The sequence below is a fragment of the Crotalus tigris genome, unplaced genomic scaffold (assembly GCF_016545835.1).
Source record: "Crotalus tigris isolate CLP2741 ecotype Arizona unplaced genomic scaffold, ASM1654583v1 scf7180000024429.2167931701:2281839, whole genome shotgun sequence".
NCBI classification, from domain to species: Eukaryota; Metazoa; Chordata; class Lepidosauria; order Squamata; family Viperidae; genus Crotalus; species Crotalus tigris.
In genome coordinates this window covers 436,556-450,800 of record NW_024100596.1, presented here as the reverse complement: position 1 = coordinate 450,800, position 14,245 = coordinate 436,556, and the positions used below count along the sequence as shown (strand labels likewise).

Sequence of the window (14,245 nt, the reverse complement as noted above, 5' to 3'; positions counted from 1 at the left end):
GTTTTTTCATCTTTCCATCCATGAAGAAAAATTAAGCCTCTCTGGCTGCTGGTTTTTGTGTGGGCCAATCTAGCAGTATCTCCTTTTTCCTTGCAGGGATTGTACACTCCTCACTAGGTCCGTATCTTTTGTTTTTCCAGATGTTTGCATGCACATCCCCAGATGTTTGCATAACCCTCTTCCCACATTGTCTCAACTGACATTAAGGCAGACTCTCCCGCAGCACCCCAGGCCTTTATGGCACCAACTTTGCTCTCCTCCTGCTGCAATCAAAGTAGGGAGCAGTTGCTCTTTGATTCTCACTTCTCTGCTAGGTCGTGGAAAGGAGAGGAATTGATAGCACAGCTTTGTAGAAACAAAGAAGCTCTGTTCCTGTTCAAAGTAAAGTTATTTTAAAAAAATAAAAGGAAGGGGAGCTTTGCATTTCTGTCGGGAAGGGGTAGGAAAGCAAAGGGAGCTTGCTTCACTGAACTTGGGCAGAAACCGAAAGGTTTCCACAGGGAAAAGTTAGGGCTGAATGCAGTGCCAGCTTCTGGGTCAGTTCCTCGATTTAACAACCATTGTTGGGCCAACTGCAAAACTATTTTTAAAAAATGGTAGCTGTCCACTATGGGGAAAATAGCTACTTGGCAATTCCAGAAGGTACTGGTTGATTGTTCCATACAGGAGCCAATCAGCAATCAGTCAGTCAGCACTGAAGAAGAAAGGGCGGGTCAGACACTGTAGCCAATCAGAGCTGCATCTGCTGCTAGAACGGAAGGATACACCAGAGATTATTCACTGTGAAGGGTCTAAGGCAGCTGAAATGGAGAAACCTGGAGAATATGGACATTGGGGACATCATCACCCATTCCTGGGCTTAGGAAACAGTAAGTGTCCCATAATGGCAGTGAGCCAAGCAGACTTGTGGATCTGCCCATAGATAGGCTGTTGGATGGAACATGAAAACTGTGCACAGAATATATTATGGGTATATGCAGTTTCATCTCTGTGCCAATACACAGTGTATGCTAACCCACAGATTTGTTTGCAAAGCATTTATTGGTGACCCCATTAATTAATAAATAATGGCAAAAAACAAACGTAGCATTTTGCCAAATGATTCATGCAAAGAAGTAAAATTTCAGGCACATAAAATTATTTTCTTAAAAGACCACTTGAATAGTGCCTAATAGGGAACTAATAAATGAACATCTTCATTCTTTCCTATACTTGTGTTTCACAAGACTGCCTTCCCCATACTCCTTCATTTCAAATGTGACCTGTCCCTCCCCCCTTCAAATGTACCTAAGATAAGGTCCTTCATACTACAAAAATCCAGGAAAAATATCCTAGCACTTTTTTTTTTGCACAATTATTTAAAAGAGAAACTGATATATGTTTGCTGAACACTAAAAGCAGCATGCAGCCGAAATAAACACTGTAACAAAGGAAACTAAGGTATGTTCTGCATAATTATATCTTTCTTGGTAATTGGTATCCCTCTTTAATTCACTGTGCGTTCCAGCTGATATCATTATCATACAGTTGCACTCTTCTGCAAACATTCCATGATTTTTTTTTAGAATTGGATATACTGTATAAGTGTTTTATAGAATGCAGTTGCACTACTAGCCTGCCAAGTATAACTAGTCAAAGTATAACTGAAGTTTTTGAAAAACTATTACATCTTTAATTAAAAGCTTCCTACTTATGCAACCACTCTGGTTTCTGTTCTGGGCAGTTGGATGACTAGAAATGAATTATTTCTTAACTGCTGCTGAGTTTCCCATTTCTACTAGAGTAAACATTTTATCTATAATTTTGTTCATAATGTCATGATTTTGCTGTAAAAATTTGTAATGCAATTGTTCTGCTATAAAAGAAAGAAAGAAAGAAAGAGAAAGAATTCCCCCCTTAGTCATTCATTATGTTATGTTGAAACATCAAAAGTAGAAGCTGTGTTACAAAGAGACAGAAAAATAGGCTAAGTATGAGCCGCAGCTAAGAAAACTACTGTAAATACTTCACTTCATCTGTCCTTATTGCTGACTTCACAGATGCTGTTTCCTGTCTCATGGTTTCAGCCTTATTTTCTTTTGGCAACAGCTAAATTGTTGCAGTTCAGAAGAATATGATGAGGTGGCAAGTCTTTAAAGATGGGAGGTAAAGTAGAGTAACAGAGGGGATGAAATGAGAAGATAGAAAAACAAGAAAAGATAAATAATGGATAGAAAGGGAGGGTATTGGATTTTTGTATCTTTCAAAACATTTTTAGAAAGAGGTTTAAAAAATGTGATGGTTTGATGGTTTCAAAAGAAAAAGGAGGGCTCTGGCCTACTCACTGCCAACATAAACTCCTGAAGGTGTGTTTCTGAGGAAATGCAGTTCTTTCTAGAAAAAAAATATATATTGTTTTCAGTTTTGATTTGTGCTGTGGCATACTCACTCTTTAAGTCCAACATTTGCATCTTGATATTTGAAATTACCTTGCCTGGTCAATCATGCACCTTGCTCATCCTGAGAGTCAGATTTCTTTAGTGATGTTCTCTGAAGCACCTAACCTCCTTTTATTGTATCTATCTTCCTGGTATTCTACTGCAGTGTCATAATCTCAGCTGAAGTTGGTCAAGATATAGTCTTCAGCTAAACGTTGTCCTACTAGACATGGTAATGGAGCTGCTATGGGGGGGGGAGCTCAGATGTATGGTAAATATTTGCCCCCCAATTCCCATTTTTATAGTCCAGAGAGCTTCTCTGACCAAACCTGGTAAAAAACAACAACAACCTGATTTGCAGTTTCATGTTTTTTATTTTATTTTGCCACGTAAGTGTGTGAAGCCTCCATTTTTCTCCTTAAAGCTCCTCCCTTGACTAAAATGAAATAAGACTGACAATTTCAGCCCTGCTCACAACTACGATCTAATTTGTGCTTTATTAAATTTATATGCTGCCATTCCTCTAGAAAGTGAGCATTCCTTCCTCTCATTTTGGGAATAGCATTCTTGGAACGTACCTTGAACTAACGGAGCAATGATTGGCTCAAAATCACCAAGGGAGTTTCTGTGGCTAACAGAATCTTGAACTCAAGTCTAGTTTAACACTTTCACCACTACACCCCACAAGCTCTTGATGTAATGGACTCAGCTTTGTCTTTTTTTTTTTTTTTTTTGCTTTTGTCAAACTAGAGGGAAGAGTGAAATTAAAAATGGGAGACATAATGAAGAATGCCTTCCTACCAAAAACAGAAAGTTCCTTCTCATGTTGTCTTGTTTCTATTCTTTTAATCTTTGTATTCTAGTCTTCCTTCACAGATGAATTCCATGGCTGGAAAGAGGTGGGGAAAGCAAAGCGGCACCCAGGCTTTGATCCATGAATAAATTTTATATGCAAATATATTTTCCTCCCCCCCACACACACACACACATCTAATGTGCTGCTGGTTTATGAATACATGGAGGAAAATCAATACTCTATCAAAGAAATCCTGCTTTTACAGTGGAGCTTTCTGGTTGCAGCTGCTATCCATCTGAGCTTCTGAACGCTAACTAAATCTAGTAGCCACTGTTCACCAGCCCTTCTGGGGGTCAATTTGCTCGAGCAGAATAGATTGGGCTCTCAAAAAAGCTGTTTTTTCTTTATTACTATTGCATTGTATTGTCCTTTACTGCATTTATTTATTTTACTTTTTCATGGCTTTTGTGTTTTGGGGAATGGGTTATTTATCATCCACTTACCATATTATTTATGTATGACTACCATTGCTGTTGTGCTGTTTTGGCAGTCAGGGTTTCAGCACTAACTCCATTCTGCATCTAAACTAGGAGTCTGTTTATTTTATTTAAACTAGGAATGTTTACTTTGTTTGTGATTTCAGATCAATTTTGCTCCTGATGATTCCTGGATTATCCCTGCAGTTTTCTTTACAAGATTTTCAGAAATGGTTTGCCCTTGCCTGCTTCCCTGGGGCTGAGAGAAAGTGACTAGCCCAAGGCCACCCAGCTGGTTATCTCTTAGATAACATGTTGGTCAGCAAGCAACAACCTACCTGATGGCTTTGCTTGAACAGTTGGCGCTGCCCACATCATTAATGAAAAACTTAAGAAAGTTTGGGAAAAACCCCTCTAACTCAGAATGTCTGTGTATACCAGTGGGTACAAATTTTGCTCTGTTCCGTTTTTTGTGCTCTCCTCCTGTACCAGTGAAAATACACTTTCCAAAAAAAGAACAGAATGTATTGTTCCATTAAAATATGCAGAAAATGTTTTCTTATTCAATAACAGATTTTGTACAACTCAAGGCATATTACATAAAGCGCCCATCTCTTGAAGGAGGTTGGACAGAGAGAGACCAAATGGCCCAAAGTCACCCAGCAGGCTTTCGTGCCTAAGGGAGGACTAGAACTCCCAGTCTCCCATTTTCTAATACAGCACCTTGATCATTACAGTACACCAAACTGATTTTTTTTTTTTTTTTGGCCTGTTGTCTCAGTTAAAATAGCTTTTCTGGTGAGTATAAATATATAATTTCATGGAACAGAGTAAGCAGTCCATTGTAATTTGCTAGTTAGAAAAAGAAGAAAGATTTATTGCATTCGGTTACAACTTGCAAAAATGAAAGGAAGCCATGCTTATCCTCTAATAAAAAACCTCTTCTTTGGAAATGGGCATTTTATTGAGCATGCATTTATGCTTTTCCACTGTTCCCACTGTGATTTCTTCTTTTTTAAAGCGGTTTTAAATTTGCACATCACTCTAGAGAGGTTTTGCTCACGGGTAGCCAATGACTATCTTAGCCAAACAAACGTACGGAATTACAGATAAATGGAAGATGGATGAATTATTAAAAAGCAAAGGCAGTGGCTGTTGGTGTTTAAGAAACAACGTAAAATTTACATTGATCAATATCTTTATTAGAAATAACTAAAGCATTACAAAATCAGGACCCACTGCGGCTCCTAGAAATGTTCAGCAGCTTGAAAGTTAAAAAGGAACAAGAGTTACTTTGAAGTAAGTAAGAAGAGTTACCTTGAAGGTCCATAAATATTATAAATAAATAAATAAAAGGACCGGGGGGGGGGGGGAATCTAGTCTGTTGTTTAAGTCCTAAAGTCCACATTGAACAGTAATGTCCTCCAAGTGGTAGTAATTCTCTCATATACTTTTTCAAGCAATGTCACCAGGTAGACCAGATCTGATGGAATGTGCACGGGGAGAATCAGTGGACGGAAGTGCTGGCAACACAGAGCTTTTCCAGATTAAGAGACTCTGCAATCCCAAACTGGATGAAGACAGGAGGAAATGGTTCAGGATACCTACAGTACACCCTAGCCTAGAATCTCTCAAGATACATCTAGTAGGTTAGAAGGTTAGAAGTTTAATTTCTGTCCATTAGGTGTAAGCGGATAAACGATTGGCTTGATTGAATCTCGCTATGTCATGTTTGGGCAAGGGCAGGGGTAGGCAACCTTGGCTCTTTTATGACTCATGACTTCAACTCTCAGAATTCCTGAGCCAGCTAGAGTTGAAGTCCACGAGTCATAAAAGAGCCAAGGTTGCTACCCCTGGGCTAGGGCCTGACCAGAAATCGGCTAAGACTTCTGTAACTGAGGCTGGCTGTAATACCAGAATCTTGCAATGAATGTTTGCCCTCTGCACCTCTTCCTGCTTCTTACATTCCAGTGAATTAAGGGCATCTACCTGAGCTGCTTCCGAATGATATCTTGTGGTGTTGTAATTAAAAAATTTCAATATCTTTTTTCTTAGGTAACTGTTATGTCCCGAGCCTTGCAAACGGCTCGGGCGTTTGCAGGCAGTCCCGGGCAGGTGCAAAGCTGCCCGGGACCAGACAGGCTGTCGCCAGTGCCGTGCGCATGCGCGGGTGCTGGCGCGGGAAAAGTATCACATTTACCCGGGAAGCGTCTATATAAGAAGCTGGGAGGTTTTGGGAGCTGCTGAAGCCATCTACTTGTAAGCTGAACGCTGAATAAAGGAAACTGAGAACTTCCACTGCTTCTCGTGTCTGCTTCCCGCCAAGGACTCAACACTGGCGACGAAGGTGGGATTGCCTTACACCGCCTGGAAAAGAAGAAGTGTAAGCTTACCCAAGTGAGTCCTGAGCGGCGGAACAGCGTCGACTCGGCAGCTACCCGCCAATCCAGTGCGCATTCGGGGGTAGGCTGGCTGATAGACCCGTCTTCTGAAGATGGCGAAAATCGGAAGGCTTTCGGAATTCGACGTCTCACATCCAGAGCGGTAGGAGTCATACGTAGCCAGGGTGGAGAACTACTTCAAGGCAAACCAAGTGAGGGAAGAGAGCTTGAAGGCTGCCACCCTGCTTTGTGTTTGCGGTCAAGACGCCTTCGACATCGCAGAAAACCTTGCAGCACCTGTTCCAGTAGAGTCTGTCAGCTACGCAGATCTGAAGAAGCTACTGAAGGAGCACTTCCACCCCAAGATGTCCGTCATCGCATGGCGCCACACCTTCGAGCAGAGGGATCAACGGCCCGGTGAGTCGGCCAAAGAATTCATCGCCGCATTACGGAAGGCCGCCAAGCACTGCGAGTTCAAAGACCTCGAAGAACGACTGAGGGACCGATTCGTGTGCGGGTTAAGGCATCGAGATCTACAACAAAGACTTTTCGCTAAAGAAGAATTGTCCTACCAAGATGCCTTAAGGGAAGTCACCGCAGAAGAAGCAGCAGGCGGCGCTGTCAAGAACATGCGGCCGATCAGAAACAGTCCAGAGGTTGCATCCGTGCACCAGGAAGACGCCCAAAGAAACTCCGAGGAGGATCCGGACGAGGAAGTCGACCGTCTCCACCCCACGACGGAAGAAAAACAGAAGGGAAGCTCTTCAGCTCCGCTCAAGTGCATCGGCTGTGGAGGTCGCCACAGGAGAACCGACTGCAAGTTCCGCTCCACTACCTGCCGGTCATGCGGCAAACAAGGACACATTGCAGCTGTGTGTCTGGGCCAACGAAAGGTACAACCTCAGGAAGAACTGCGCCTGAAAGGTACCAGATTCCCCAGCCAGAATAGGGTAGGTTTTTGCGCTTCGCGAAGAAGCATCCTTAGGACAGGCACACACAAGCCCATTAAGAAAAAGCTGTCACTCAAGGTGAAGCTACAAGGGGTTCCATTATCTATGGAACTAGACACAGGGTCTGCCTTTTCAATTATCTCCTTGCATACATTTAGGAAGATTTGTTCCGGTAGTGGAACTCAGGCCAAGTTAAGGCCTTCTGACATTGTGTTAACAGATTTTCAAAATTCAAGAGTGTGTGTTAAGGGGGAGGCCACCCTTAACGTGCAATACAAGAGTTTTGAAGGTCCACTAGACTTATTAGTAGTAGGGGGTGAACGAACGAGTCTCATAGGACTCGATTGGTTTGAGGCCCTGGGGATACACGTCACAGGACTCAACAGCTTACAAACACTCGACCTACAGGAAGTCTGCAAAGAATTTGCAGATGTTTTCAGCCCCCAGCTGGGCACATTCAAAGGACCCCCTGTGTCCTTAAAGCTAGACCCCACTGTCACTCCCATTAGAATTAAAGCAAGAAGGGTCCCTTTTGCTTTAAAGAGTAAAATTGACACTGAGTTAGACAAACTGATTCAACAGGGAATCCTAGAACCTGTTGATTCCAGTCCTTGGGAGACCCCCATTGTCACGCCTCTAAAGGCAAATGGGGACATTCGCATTTGTGCTGACTACAAATGCACTCTGAATAAGGCATTGCAGCAACATGCCTATCCTGTTCCTGTGGTCAGTCATATTCTGGCCTCCCTCAAGGGGGGGCGCGTTTTTGCAAAGCTTGACCTAGCTCAAGCAGCTGCCTGTTGATGATGATGCTGCTATAGCTCAGACTATTGTGACCCACAGGGGAGCCTTTAAGGTAAAAAGGCTGCAGTTTGGAGTGAATGTCGCTCCTGGGATTTTCCAAAGCGTAATGGAAAACACACTACGGGGTATACCAGGGGTTTGCCCCTACTTTGATGATGTCTTAATTGCAGGAGACTCCACACACATTCTAGCTGAAAGGCTAAGGGCTGTTCTGTTAAGATTCAGGAAGTCAGGCCTCAAGCTCAAAAAAGACAAATGCAAGATTGGGGTGCCTTCTATTGAATTTCTGGGGTTCAAAATTGATGCTTCTGGGATTCACCCTGCTGAATCCAAACTAACAGCTATTTTAGAAGCACCTAGGCCAAAGTCCAAGGCTGAACTTCAGGCCTTCCTGGGCCTCCTGAATTTCTACAATTCTTTTCTTCCTCATAAAGCTAGTGTAGCTGAGCCTCTTCACAGGCTACTAGACAAACAAGCAGTGTGGCAGTGGTCACAAACACATGAGGCTTGCTTTAACAAAGTCAAGGCCTTGCTCACTTCTAACAGTGTACTTGCACATTTCAACGAATCTCTTCCTGTGTGCATCGCATGTGATGCGTCCCCTTACGGGGTAGGAGCTGTCCTGAGCCACCTCAGGTCTGATGGAACTCAGGTTCCTGTTGCATATTACTCCAGAACATTGTCTTCTGCTGAGCGCAACTACGCTCAGATAGACAGGGAGGCTCTGGCTGTTGTTGCTGGAATTAAAAAATTCCACGATTTTCTATATGGCAGGCATTTCACGGTCTTTACTGACCATAAGCCTCTGCTGGGACTGTTTACCACACGTAAGCAGACTCCCCAAATCATTTCCCCTAGAATGCTTAGGTGGTCTATTTTTCTGTCTGCATATGATTTTTCTTTACTCCACAAGCCTGGGAAAGAAATGGGCCATGCTGATGGCCTCAGTAGATTGCCTCTGCCAGTAGTAGAAGCTGACCCTGCGCCAGCTGTCAACATTCTATCAATCCAAGCCTTGCCCGAGCTCCCTCTTAGGGAGGTTGCCGCTGAAACAGGTACAGATCACACACTTTCACGTGTCCGTTCCTGGGTTTTGTCCGGTTGGCCTGAGCACTGCCCTAGTCCTGAGTTTCAGAGTTTCTGGTCCAAAAGAAACGAGTGTCCCTTTCTCAGGGTTGTCTGCTGTGGGGAAACAGAGTTGTCATTCCCACCTCAATGAGGACTAGGGTCTTAGAATCCCTCCACGAGGGTCATCCTGGCATTGTTCGTATGAAGGCTCTTGCACGCAGCCACTTGTGGTGGCCTGTTTTAGATAAGGATATTGAGGCTAAGGTGCATGCATGCCACCTGTGCCAACGATCTCGCCCAGAGATGCCCCAAGCTCCCGTGCATAAATGGGAGGAAACACAGTCCCCATGGTCTAGGGTGCACATTGACTACGCTGGGCCCTTTCAGGGCCAGTTCTTCTTGGTCCTTGTTGACAGCCATTCAAAATGGCTTGAGGTTGTACCTGTCTCTTCCACCACCACTGCAAAGACTATTCAGGTACTGAGGGGGATTTTTGCTGCACACGGGCTTCCAGATGTCATCGTGTCTGACAACGGCCCTCAATTCACTTCCTCCGAATTCCAAGCTTTCTTACAGGCTAACATGATTCGTCATGCCACGTCTGCACCCTTCCACCCGTCCACCAACGGTATGGCTGAACGCATGGTGCGCATCACAAAGGACGCCTTGAAAAGACTCACCTACGGGGACTGGCATCACAGGTTGGCTGACTTTCTCCTTTCTTATCGCACCACACCGTCCACTTCTACAGGGAGAAGCCAGCTGAACTTCGCTGGGGGCGTCAACTTACTACTAAACTTGACCGGTTGCATCCGGACAGACTGCCTTCATCTACCTCACATCCTAGGGCACCTAGACAACTACTTGTGGGTGCCCCGGTTTGGGCTCGCAATTACGGGCCTGGTCATACCTGGGTCCCCGCTTCTATTTCCAGGGTCACAGGTCCTCTCTCCTACGAGGTTGCCCTGGACAACGGTCGTGTCCTGCGTCGGCACATCGACCAACTCCGCCCTAGGCGGGACTTTTCAGATGAGACTCCTGGGTCTTTTCCAGGGGGGGAGGGGGACCCTTTGGAGCAAAGGGAAGGGCACGAGCTGCTGCCCATCTCCACTGATGGAGCCACAAACGGCCCATCCCAGGGTTCCGCGAGAGCTCCGAACAAGAATTCTATGAGCCTACCTAACTACCAGGCATCCACGCCTACTCCAGCCAGGGAGTCACCCCGGGGGCATACTCACTTTCCACACACATCACACAGCACTCCAGTCACGGAGGATACCCGGGGGCATCCCAACAAATCATTCCCCGCAAGAGAGCTGGCACACAATCCCCAAGGTTGGCCTGACCTTACCCCAAATTCTACAGGGGGTCAAACATACAGGGAGGTGGTCGAGGAACCAAGTCCCGACTACAACACCTCTAGCCCAAATCAGGGAGTAACTGAGTTTTGGGAAAGTACAGAAACCCACACAAGCCCGGACACAGAACGGGGTTCAGGGAATGGTCAGCCTCCTGACAGGTCTTGGATGGACCTAGGAGGTTCAACAGAGACGCCCAGCAATGGCTATCACTTCAAGGGGCCCGAGGGTCTACAGCTAGGCAGGTCAACCAGGTCACAAAGTGACAGAAGCCCTGGCCTGACGAGCCCGGTGGGCAAGCAAGCAGGCCAGGTATCGGGGCACAGTCCTTGGAAGGCACCAAGGCAAAATAAGGAGAACAGGCTCACATCTCCCTCCAGTCAGGGAACTCATGCTAGTAACCCAGAGCTGAGAAGGTCACAGAGAGCAAAGAAGTCTCCTAAATACTTAGAGGATTACATAACATTGATGGCTAAACAAAAGCCAGGTAACGATAGGAGCACTGAGAAGCAGAACACTGCATAAAATAAATGATTATATGTTGGTAGTAGTTTTAGCCCGGGGGAAAGGGGTGTTATGTCCCGAGCCTTGCAAACGGCTCGGGCGTTTGCAGGCAGTCCCGGGCAGGTGCAAAGCTGCCCGGGACCAGACAGGCTGTCGCCAGCGCCGTGCGCATGCGCGGGTGCTGGCGCGGGAAAAGTATCACATTTACCCGGGAAGCGTCTATATAAGAAGCTGGGAGGTTTTGGGAGCTGCTGAAGCCATCTACTTGTAAGCTGAACGCTGAATAAAGGAAACTGAGAACTTCAACTGCTTCTCGTGTCTGCTTCCCGCCAAGGACTCAACAGTAACAGTTCTTACATATTTCCATCAAGGTCAGCTTCCTTATTCTCTACACCCAAAGACAAGCAACTTCGGATCTTTCTGGAGATCACACAATATGGACTATTGGGAAAACTGGCTTTCCAGGTTCTTGGTGGGAGAGAAAACATCTCCCCAGTGCAGAAATTCTTGGTTTACTTCAATTCCCAAATCTGGAGTTCTGGTCTTGCAAAGGGAAAAGGCACTAGATCTTTTTTCAGCTTCTCGTCATGGGAATTACTTTGGGTTTATTTAATTTTTTGCATTCATCCAGACAAACTTTAAAAAAGATAGTGATGGTTGTTTTGTATGAAACAAGAAATTTTTCTTTAATACAGGACTTAGTGCTGATCAGAGCACTGCAGTGGTTCCTGCCAGTGGGAAAATAATTATATGTGCTTCCCAAGCAAAACCGTATGTTAGGTAAATAAGACTTCCCTGGATTAGAATTGCTTCTGTAGACACAATCTACAGTTCCATGTGGTGAATCATTCCTGGGTCTCTTTTAATATCACAAACTGATCACAGTATTTACTGTTGTGAAATGGGTGGCCATGTAAAATAAATAAACTAGGATTCTTTTTTAAAAAAAATAAAAGCACATATTCATGCTTAATCAGACACTGTACTAATAGCAGTTTTGTCAAATTTTTGAAATCAGAAGGACACCAGGAACAAAATATTTTGTAGTCGTCAGTGTCCCAGTCTTCCCCCCCCCCCAAAGCTACTGCATTTTAGCTCTTGGGAAGTCTTCAGCAACAGATCACCAATTCTTTTTTGAAAAGATCTCATGATAGCCAACGTTTCAGTAGAACTGAAATAATTCCTGCCTGAGAACAGTCAAAGGCACCAAGTACTGGTCAACACGAACAAGAGAAGTCTAATTCTGATTTCTGAAAAGCCCATCACTCCCCCATTGCTGTCCACTAGCCTCTTCCATTCCTTCTGTAATTTTCTCTGCATTTCCACATTTCAGACTTGGACAGTATAGGATGTGAAATAGGAACATTGGCTTAGGTTTCATCTTCTGTTATTTTTCTGAAATCTGTTTTTTTGCGAGTGGATAGTTAAATGAAGTAGAACACTACCAGCTACGCTCCACTTTCACTTTTGGCACCAAAAACTAGGTATTGAATGGGTGGGATGGAAATTTCTCTGGAAAAATATTTAAGACCGCAAATACTTTGTTTTGATTCTGTTTCATGCCCTCGTTCCCATACTGCAATTACTTTGATGTGATTCCCCTTTGTCTGGCTATTCTATTCCTTTCTGGATGAGCCACAAAAATTCCAACCAAAGTCCCTCATTGAAGAAGCAATGTGATCTGGTCTTGGAGTTCCCAGTGCAATGACCCGGAGACACCATAACAACAGCCACAACATGGCAATGCATCCTCTTTTAATTTCAAGAATGCCTCCACATCTCAAAGGGGCTCCATCAAACTTTTTAGAAAATACAAATTATGGAAAGTTTTGTATGGAAGTAAGTCCACTTGCTCAGGACAAGAATAAAAAGCATGCAGTGTCCTAGGAGTATCATACAAAAGGCAAAGGAGAGGAAGAACAATTAGCATTATAAAAGTTCCTTCCCATAGCAACCACTTTGCAAGACCATCTACAACTGCAACCTGCAAAGAGGCCAGAGAGCCTATAGTTCAGTGGTGGCGAACCTATAGTCCAATGGTGGCGAACCTGTAGTACGGCACTCAGAGCTCTCTCTGTGGACATATGTGCCATACCCCAGAGATGGCAACCGTCCCTCTTCAACCAACCGCCCACTAGCTCAGGTCCCATGTGGCTGGTTGCATCCCAGCATAGCTGGTTTCCCTCCCCCGTCCCTCTTGGCCTCGCATGCTCTCCTTTTCCCAAGCACGACCCATTGCATTGCCTCCTTAGCTGATGGCTGGCCATCCAGCTCAGAGGCGGTTTCTCTGAACTGCTGGTGGTGGGCTGCGGAGCCCCAGAGTGTGCCAGTCGAGGGGCTGCTGACGGACACTGTCGCCCCCCATGTGCTCGCTGGCCTCTGTGTGCGGGGGCTGATGGTGTCAGGCAGCAGCCGCCCCTGCCCCTGCCTCACCTTGCCTCACCTCACCCTGCAGGACAAGCCTCCTGTCCACTGCCCCACCTGCCAGAGACCCCCTGGATCTCCCCCAACCCTGCCCAGCCCTCACAGGCGTCCCTCCCCACAAGCAACATCAAGGTGACCACGCCTACCTTGGCCACACCCACCATGTCTGCCATGACCATCACAGCTACGCCCACCCAGTGGGGCACATCCACCTGGCTATAAATAAGTGGGTTTTGGGTTGCAGTTTGGGCCCTCGGTCTCTAAAAGATTCGCCATCACTGCTATAGTCTAACCATGTTTGATTCTGTTCTGAGAGTTTGGAAGGTCCCATTTAAACAGCATCCACAGAAAGCATTTCACAGAAAGTGGTATAAAAATCAGTGGAAAAGAAATTATTCGGCAGGGTTCATAACGAAAGGAAAGAAATCAGAGCAAGCTGCTTCAGCTCAGCTGTGATATAAATTTAGAGTCAGTAGTAATTGCAGACAGTTTAAATGGGACAATTAATAATAGCTCCCGCTTTATAACACTTTAGTGGGATGATGGGAAATATAATTCAACATATCTGGAAGTGCCTGGATGAGACCAAAAAAATATATATATACGGGTATTGAGAGCTTACTTGCTTTTTATTTCCTCTGAGTGCAATCAATAGCTGTCTCTCATTTGGGAACTTATATGGCAATTTAAATAGCCCCCCCCAAAAGCCCCAGATTTAACTGTGCCACTATTTCATCAGTAGCAAATAAATTTAAAGCTCTTTTTTAAAAAAAAAAACAAAAAACCTTTGATGTTTTCATTCCAATGTGGTATAAAATGGAATGACAGTCTTGCTCTCTTGAATAGAGGTGCACCTGTAAGTCTATTGGTCCCAAGTCCTGGGCACTTTGTCAAATGGCTGTGGATGAGGTCTTCACAAAATCCACATCTAACAAATTCCAGGGAGGTTGCTTCTTTGTTTCCCAGGATGCTCTCTAGCACAACAGCTTTCATTTGCCTCACTGCCTCACTGCAGTTCTTAAATGAATCACATGGTCGTTAAACAATCCGGCTTCCCCTGTTGACTT

The 14,245-nt window shown here is 44.9% G+C and overlaps 1 long non-coding RNA gene across 1 annotated transcript; it reads left to right on the top strand.

The window, feature by feature from the left end:
- Window positions 1–750: 750 nt before the first annotated feature.
- LOC120302355 lies at window positions 751–5,802 on the top strand. The gene is made up of 3 exons (XR_005555115.1): window positions 751–869; window positions 3,857–5,346; window positions 5,745–5,802. It is a non-coding gene; the product is annotated as an uncharacterized LOC120302355 (long non-coding RNA).
- The last annotated feature ends 8,443 nt before the right edge of the window (window positions 5,803–14,245 follow it).